The sequence below is a fragment of the Megalops cyprinoides genome, chromosome 15, assembly GCF_013368585.1.
Source record: "Megalops cyprinoides isolate fMegCyp1 chromosome 15, fMegCyp1.pri, whole genome shotgun sequence".
In the NCBI taxonomy this organism is placed as follows: domain Eukaryota; kingdom Metazoa; phylum Chordata; class Actinopteri; order Elopiformes; family Megalopidae; genus Megalops; species Megalops cyprinoides.
The window spans coordinates 1,237,286-1,247,189 of record NC_050597.1 but is presented as its reverse complement, the minus strand read 5'-3'; positions in this window follow the sequence as shown (position 1 = coordinate 1,247,189).

Below are 9,904 nucleotides of genomic sequence, written 5' to 3'. Positions count from 1 at the left end.
GCCTTACATTGCGGGTTTTCGTTTAATGATTATAGGTGAGCGATGGCTTCAGTATCGTTGTTTTTTTATATTTGATTGGCGAGTTCTGATAAGTAGAAAGAAGAACTAAACGTGAAAAAAGTACGATTATTTTATGTGTCTGTTCTGAATTCCCGATGAACGAAAATTGTGTGAACTGATACTGTGCATTGATTTATACTGAATTCATCGTAATCTAAAATGTCCTCATTTGAATTTAGCCACAGCACGTGACAAACGGAATGCTGCTGCATATTTCCATAAATTTAGACAGAAATAAGACAAAGACATTTTGATGCCCCCCCCCCCCCCCCCCCCCCACAGTTTAATTTTGCCGACTGGACAACATGGAAACATTCACATGTAACCGAAATCTAAAATATAAAATTTGTCTTGGATAGTATGGATTTACCGTATTTTAATTGAAATGTAAAAACATACCTGTGCATAGAACACACGTTTCTAAAGCACAAATGTGTTAATCTCTTCTAGGTTTCACTAATTGCACAATGTGTCTTTATTCTTGGCTGGTTTTAATTGCAGGTGATGACGATGTTGTTGCGGTAAACTGTGAGGAGGTAGCGCCCTCTATGGGTGACTCTGGATACATGACAGCTTTCCTTTATGCTGACTAGCGGCAGACCAAGCGGCAAATGTTAAAAGGTAAAAAATTGCGAATCAGATAAACTCAGCGAATTAGACAAACAGATCTACAAGCTCAACTATATATTATACACGAATACGCATCCCTAAAATGCATTCATTCAGATATAATAACAACTTTCACACCACTATTTATTTCTTCATTTCGATGCACCCAAACAACTTAAGATTTACCAAGTGTCATTATTTTCACTGAATGAAAATGCATGGGCACATTACAGCTGACTTCTACAGGACACGTGTTTTATAGTAGTTAATCATCGTGATAAATATGAGGTTCAGTATTGTTATTAGAAGCAGTAGGCTATATTAATATCAGTAGCAGCGGTAGCAGTTGTAGTAGCTTAGTGATGATGGTATTAGCAGCAGTGGTAGCAATAGTAGAATTGACGATGGTATCGTTATTGGTATTGGTAGCTGTAGTAGTACTGTTGTCCGTACATTGTTTTGGATATTAAAATATAGATGAATATCCAAAACACATTACGGCATAATTCTTTGACCATACATATTAGCAACTGTTATTCATTTCCTCGGTTAGTGGTGACTGAGGGCTACACCACCTGTTATAAGTAGACAAATACTAGGCTGCTGATGTCACACCACCAGATACTGTAATGTAGCCGTCTCAACAGAACACGGTAATGACCGGTATAAATTACTGGATAAAGTGTACAGTGAAGCACTGAGTTGAGTGCAATTTTAATGTAATCTTACGTGTAAGACTGAATGAGAGTGTAATTGACTCTTGTTCGTTTAGCGTAATGGCCAAACGGAGAGATCTATGAGCTATCTGCTGCAGCTGGTTACGCACGCGTTGATTTTAAGCATTCTACAGGACATGTCAGTATTTGGGAATTTCAAATATGCACATTGCTTTCTGTATTAAGAAAGTAATTGGTCGCTATAAGAATATTGATAGATTATTATTATTATTATTATTATTATTATTGAGCACCTGTGACACTTCACATGAAGTGAATTATGAATTAAGCAAATACTGTTTACTAAATGTAACTGTTTAAAGAATGATGAGAGTATCTGATTTCCTTCAGTGAACCGGAAACAGTGTTCTCACATTTTTGTTATTGTGCTCTTCAGATGCCTCATCATCTGCTCTTCTTAACACAAGTAATTCAATCCAAGCCGTGTACTTCTGCGCTTCCCTAACCAGAGGCGAGCCACTTGTGTCTCACTGTAGTCAACACTGGTTTAAAATATTATTCAAAAGCAGTTGCTCCTTCCGCTTCATTTAACGCAGTGAATGCTTTATTGTGCAACATCCCATCTCCTTTTTGAATTTAGCCCCAGTTTAAATCACCTTCTATCACACCCATGTCTTTATTCGGGTAAATGTGTAGCGCAGGGTGCTCTCCTGGCATCCGTTGATCCCGAACCCTTAAATATTCAATATTCAGAATGGCCTCGTTCTCATATGCTTTTCTGAATTAACCATTAATCCACTGGGGAAACAGTATATGTCTGTTATCTTTTTTTTTTTTTTTTAATTAAAAAATAAATCTAATAATATCGTATTTTAGGAATGCTTTCTTGCTTCAATCCTAAAGTCTGATTTTAAAGGGGGCAGCACTAACAGTTAGCTCTAAGTCATCATTATTATTATTATTATTATTATTATTATTATTATTATTAATTCAATTCATTGAATTGAATTGAATTATTATTATTATTATTATTACTGTTATTAGCACTAGTGGTTCTTGTTTTGTACTGTTCCTGTACACACGCATTAGGTACATGGGCTATAACTCAGGTTTATTTTTTGATTTGTTAATACTTCAAGATAAATAGATAAATAACACGCACAAAAAGTGAAGTAAAATAGCGCCATCACGTGTTTACTTTTGCACAATTAAAGTATTAGAGCGGGTGACAGGATGAAAGGCCTTTTCACGCGAAGCCAAGTCCTTATGACATCACAGTCATCATTCTAGTTTCTGGATGTTTGTTTAGGGGCGGCGTTAACCGTGAATTGCCACAAATTCAACATAGTGAAGTGGCCGACACGGCAAACCCGGGGCTCAATGGACCATGTTAGGCTGCCTAACACCAACACGGCTGGCTCCATGTGATGCTTCCTTCGATTCTGCATAGCAACGGCAGTGTCGAATGAGAAAGCTCAATGTCGAATACATTTCACGCCTCAAAAGACTTGTTTAATACGAGAAAATGGTCTATAGTTAGCGTTTGTATACAGAGATATATAGTGGTGGCTACGTTGTGGCGCAGAATGTACCAGTGATGCTTTAGCACTTAGCATCCTCAATGCAATGTAACACGCAAGCGTCACATTGCTGTCTGTTACAGCTATCAAAGGTTGAATCTGAGGCAAGGGGTTTATGGTAGCTGCTGCTTCTACAGATAGTAATGATTAGTTGCTATACTTAAATAATGATAATTGCAGATCAATTGGTGATCAATGGTGTATGTTAGCAGTCTAAGTGGCTTTCAGACTTACAGAAAATGCATACAGGCATTAGTTGATTACTACAGGAAAACATCAACTGCAGCTAAAATGAGGATGATGAACCGTCTCTTAATTCTATGATACTAATTATTTTACTTACCATCTGCTGCTACATTGTATTAGTTATTTCCTTTGCAAAGAAAGATACCTTAAGATGGCAGGAAAACGCGTCAAGGCAGATGCGCCAATGTGAATATTTTAGCGAGAAACATGTTAGTCCATCAATGCATTGTTATTCTTTTATTTGATCTAATTATTCTAACAATTTTCATACAAAACGAAAAACACAAAAATGAAATAGATTTCTGTATATTTTATAAGTCTATTTCTGTCCCTCTTCTTGCCCGGCATGAGAAGATGTAATGTTCTCTGACTTTTATATTATTTATTTCAAAGCCCCGTTATTGATTATTTCACGCGGAAAATGACAAATGGCACCTCAGAACGACACGGTCAGCAAGTTCTATTAAAGAAATGATAGTATTGCTCATGGTTTGTTAAAAGGTTCAGTTTAGATACTTTATAGGTTTACATCCATCACCAGCTAATGACCGATATGATGAAAAAGCCGAGTCCGGTGACAACAGCCGTGCCCTGCTTCTGTTGGTAATTTCTGTGGAACCAGATAGATTTTTTGTTTTGATATCTGGTAGGAATTTCTCTCTGCAGGTATAATTGTGATGAAAGATGTGTAAAGAATAACAGAGGAAAGGGGTAGGGAAAAGCGAGAGAGGCCATGGAAATCCAGAGAGAATAAAGATGGTGCTTCAGAAACGGCTCAAAATGTGTTTCAAAAAAGTGATATTTGGGCTGTGGAAACCATTGAGGAAACCACTGCCTCCAGATGCAACCGACTTGCATCTACCAGTGGATTCCATTGTGTGTAATAATAATAATAATAATAATAATAATAATAATTTTGTTGGATTACAGATTCTCAGCAACCCTACATCTGAGTAGCCTACTAGTCATCTAATGAGCAAGCCTTAAGGAGCCCCACTATTCACCCAACAAAAATAATAATACAAATTTCATATGAATGTAAGCAATAATAAAACCCCACCATCACCTGACACACCCTAAAACTCCTAAAATTATGACACCAAAACAGGTCAGAGGGAACTATATTTAATCTCCCTTTTGTCCCTTTAAAGGTGTTTTAACAGTATATGCAAGATAGATATATGAGTCTATGAATTTGTAATAGATTCATGCAATGGTAATACAACACTAAAATGCATCAAAATAATTTTCTAAAAGAGCAGTCTAGGTCTGGATTTCACTGTAAGGTTTGACATTGTGTGACCATCATGGGTCAGGAGTGGCCTTTTGGGTTCATGCGCCACAAAGAGAACCATTTGATTGTGCTGGGTCAGTGAGGTTCCCTCGATACATTCACAGGATATAAACATTGCATTTAACTTGTAAAGGAATTCAGGTGACCCCTCACTGACCCAAGTGTCCTAATTGTGATTGTCTGGGGAATTGATTTTCAAAGCAGCGAGTCTGAGTTACAACACCATCAGAGTCAAGCTTGCTCCTTCTCTGCTCACCAGACACACTGAGAGTGAGAGAGAGGGAGAGAGCTTCCTCTGGGCTCCTGAGTGACCCTCCACACCTGTATCACATGATATTTCTCTGCTGGAGGCAGAACAGCCAACTGCCCATAGGAGTCATTTGCTAAGGTGAGCGAACAGGTGAACAGATGATGCTCTTTTTTTATCAGAGTGACACTGCAGGCTTGCTGGAGGCAGGGGTGTTGGGTAAGGGTTTAAATGCTTGAAACTGGGCTTGTGGGTCAGGGGTTTAAACCCTGTGAAAGAAGCTGCTGCTGTTTCCCTTTCCAGAGCTTTGGCTCAGTGTTCTGTAGTAAATATCCAGCAATATAAATGCATGCTGGAATGTGGAAAATGTAAAATCAGTCATTGTAAGCGACACAGAGATCTCATGACTCACCATGCATATGCAGTAGCTCTTAGAGGAGGGAGAAATGATCCGAGGAACTGTAATTCAAAATACAAACATTATTACATCAATAATAGTAATTAATAAGTAATGTTAAAAGAGTCATTTAAGTTATATAGTCAATGTACAGTGCACATATGGCACATCTTGCTACACTAACTGTAAATGTCCACAGTTTTTCCCTGTAGATGCAGGGTGTGGTGCACCCCTGGAGTGAGTTTCCTGAAGGGACATTTCTATGCTGTGCTGTTGAGTAGCTGCAGATATTGATTTCCTGAATCTCTCAGGACCTGGGCCCAGTGGTCTGTGCTGGTGTGTCGAGGTCCGCGTCCAGAGAGAGGGGGAAACATGGCCTCCAACAGTCTCTCCACATGTGACACACACACACACACACACACACACACACACACACACACACACACACACACACACGCATACACACACACACACACACACACACACACACACACACACACGCACACACACGCATACACACACACACACACACACACACACACACACACACTTATATACAAACACACTCATGAAAACTCACATACAAGGGAACAGAAAACAAACTTATTTCATAAAGAAAGCCGGGATCTTAATTTTCTGAAATCCCGCTGTTGTTTTCCAAAAGTCTAAGAAGTATCATATCTGAGATGGGATTTCTGCTATTCCTGGTGTTCCTGACTGAACTGTAATGTATTTTCCTGCAGTAAAAATGAGTGAGTGAGATTAATGTTCATGTTTCTGTCTGAAGACTGAGGGCAGCCCCATGAACAGCACTACCTGTAGTTACTGGACGCTTCCTGTGTTCAGCAAGTGTGGCCATTCAGAAAGAGCATACTTTACCATACGGCCCAATCTGCTGAAAGAGGAGCCCTGTGGATCCCTGATCAACACACAGTAACAGTACTAATTTGCAAACTAATCAGGCTGGGATGGCTGGGCACCTATGCACTCTCTCTCCAAATGGCCCATATTGATACCAAGCCCGGCTCCATCCCGGTCCTACCTGCCTCAGCGTGTCATTACAAAGTGTAATCTGGTCCCGGGAACAGAAAGGTTCTTATCAGTGTCAGGCTGAGATATAGATATGGGCCGGGTTACAAATGGCCGAATGAGCAGACAGAAGAGCAGGCCATCAATAAAGCAATTTCTAGTGTCATAACAGCTACGCTTTTTGTAAAGCCACCTTTCAAAAACTTTTCCCTCTGCAAATCGCTGCTGCCTGACCATTAGAGTCTGCCTTGTGAATTTAATGGATTCCGTACAAATAATATTCCACCATAATGGAAAAGGTTGAAGTCACTGAAGACAGATGAAGTCATAAACACGTATAATTGAGAATCAAAGACCGATAAATTTTAAACTGCTATCCATTTTCTCTTTTTAGATGATGATCTATGTGGCTGCAGTGGCTGGGAAATGGAAGAGATTACAGGGGAAAATTATAACAATAAATTTTCTAAACATACACCTTGATTATGCTTCGATTTTTTGGGGAAGGCTGGGATCGCTGAAAGCTTGCAGGCTAAATGGCGCCATAAAATAGGTTCTCTGCTCTTTGCCTCTAGAGCCTGGCCTGCCTGGGGGTGTGATTTTCTCTCTCTAAATGGAGGAAATGAATTGTGTAATTTATTGCAAACTCGAGCACAGTGAGATTAGATCAGCATATCCCATCAAAGGAACAACAATCAATCAGCTTCTAGTTAACAGCTTGAAACGCATAAACCAGGCCTTCTAATGGCTTTCCAATTTAACAGATTGATAGACTTATCCATTCCTAGGGGATGAATTAAGAAAATCGGCTACTTTCACACATGCAGTGGCACTTTTGACAGGGCTTTTTTCCCCTCTGCTTTTTAACACAGAGACGTGGCTAAAGTTCTGTGGCTCCCTGTAAAGCTCGGCGCTGAGATTTGTTATTCAGATGAGCAGAGGAGGGTGTCAGATGGGAGAATGGCTTCATTTAAATGACCTGATTATTGAGGGTCATTTAGAAGCATGAAATCTGCTCTATTCCAACCCACTTAAGAGTGTATAAATGTGACCCAGATGGCCTATTCAATTGACTGCAGGAAAAGTCTCCTGTTCTCCTTTTCAGCAGTCATTGACAGCACATTACATATGTATATATGTATATGTATATATATATCTATATGTATATATCTATATATATATATATATATATATATATATATATATGTATATATATCTAAATGTGTGTATATATATATATATATATATATATGCATACTCACACACATACATTAACTTCAATGCTTTTGAAATTTCTAGTATGTAGGTAAAATCTGAACAATGTGGGAAAACGGAAAAAAAGACAAATAGTAGTATTTAAGGGGTTCGGCTGTGCATATCTCAGGGAAGCAGTATATTCAGCCAGCGCTGCTGATGATGTCTGTAAAGCGAGATCACTCTGCGGTCCCTGCATAATTAAGGACACCCTAGTATCGAGGCTGGTGCCTGACGGGCAGGGAAAGTGTTATTTTAGACCAGCCCATTGGCCGTGGAACGAGGCCAACCCGGCGTCACCCGGAGGGACCCGCTGTCCGCAGCGCAGGGAGAGAGCTCCGTCCCCTGACCTCCTGAGCTCCGCCATGCTCAGATCAGCATCCGTTTTACTGTTTCTGTCACTCCTGCTTGCACTGAGTCACTGCGCTCGAAGAGTTTGTGCTGAAGGCTGGAGAGGGCCCGATGCCGCGCTGCTCTAACCCGGGATGCAGATGCCAGAGAGACCGCAGCGGGTGCGAGAGCAGCAGTCAGGCAGTGCGGGCGATGAGGGCGTGGGTGAGGGGGGCGCGGGCGACGAGGGCGCGGGCGACGGGGGCGCAGGCGACGGGGGCGCGGGCGACGGGGGTGTGGGCGTCAGGGGCGTGGGGGTCGGGGGCGGGTCCTCTCACCCCGTGATTAGGCCGTGGGCCGCGCCCCCAGACCTCGCTGCAGCTACGCATGCGCTGCCTCTCGGCTGTGAGTCTGCGTGTCACGCTGCGCTGCTGGAGCCTTCAGATCACCGCACGCGTGGAGTCCGCGTGGAGTCCGCGTGGAGTCCGCGTGGAGTCCACGGTCACGTGGCGGGAATCTGTGCCAGCGGCCGTCAGGGCTCAGGAGCGAGGGAAACCCAAGCAGAGCCAGCACACAATCCGGCCGCTCCGCACAGCTTTCTGCCAGAGATCCGGTTCACTCCCGCACGCACCCGGAACCCCGAAACACCTGTCCCACCTGCCCCTGCCAGCGCCCGTGTGTCCGCCCACCAGCACACCGCCGAACACCATGCCATGAAAAATGTGATTCTTTTTTTTTAGGCTGCAAACAAAAAAAGCTTCCATGTCATTTATAATCTTTAAACCCTTTTTAAAATTTATTTATCATTCACTTTCCCCACAACAGGACAGCTCCATTGAGTTTCAGATTTGATTTGCAAGGAAGTCCTAAGGGCAGTGAGCAAATGAACCATCATCCATTTTACGGTCATAAATTACAGTTCTGCTCAGAAAGGCCACAAATCAGCCGGGTACAGATCCAGGCACCTCGCTGTGGATCGCCGGTGGAGAACACAATTAGGAATCTCACCGAACAGACGACAAGTCATACGTCACACCCGCGCCGCTCACACGACCGCAACATGCAGTGGGACAACGCAGACTGTCCCTGCTGAAACGACCCCCTCAAACACACATTCAAACACACGTTCAGACACACGTTCAGACAGACATTCAAACACACGTTCAGACACACGTTCAAACACACGTTCAGACACACGTTCAGACACACGTTCAGACAGACGTTCAGACAGACGTTCAGACACACGTTCAGACACACGTTCAGACACACGTTCAGACACACGTTCAGAGAGACGTTCAGACACACGTTCAGACACACGTTCAAACACACGTTCAGACACACGTTCAGACACACGTTCAGACACACGTTCAAACACACGTTCAGACACACGTTCAGACACACGTTCAGACACACGTTCAGACATTTTCTCCGCATACTATGCATTCCCGGGTATCATCCAAATGCCTTTGTTAGTAGATGAACTAAAAAAATCAAATGAAGGAGGAAAATTAGTGTTATATTTTATAATAAACATGCACGGTGTGAGAATATGCATAACCGGACAGAGATGATAGTGAAAGACGCTATTGGCAGGAAAAGAGAGAAGCACACCCTCCTGGTGAAGGAAAATACGAGGTGTGGGCATCCCAGCTGTCAGAGGGCAGCCTTTAACTGCCCCTCTCTGTGGGTGTAACTCAACCTGTCCTATTAACCACTCAGGATGAGGCATTGATTATTTGTAAAAACATAAGTGCAAAGCAAATCAATGTTCCAGAAGAACAGATGATCGGCGCTTACCTACACACACACGAAAATGCAGACAATTATTAACCCATTGATTTTGTGTGGGCACTCTCTCCTCCTCAAAGACCTTGACTGTGTTGCCATCCCCAGAACGACTCCCTCAATCTCTGGTGGCTGAAAGGGAATTGATTCCCGGGCTCAGAATGAAACTTTTCCTTCAGCCTGTTATATATTTTGCTTTCCATTTCACCTTAATAGCGAAAAAATTGGTTACATATTTTTTTACAGCCCCAAATCCCATTATCACACTGTTGTCATTTGGTTATTTATGGAAAACTATTTCATGCTTACTTACATTTGCCACTTATTTCCCCCATGCGACCTACAGCAGATTCAGTCTATTTCAAAAGCCTTAAAGCCAATTCTTTATAAGTCTAC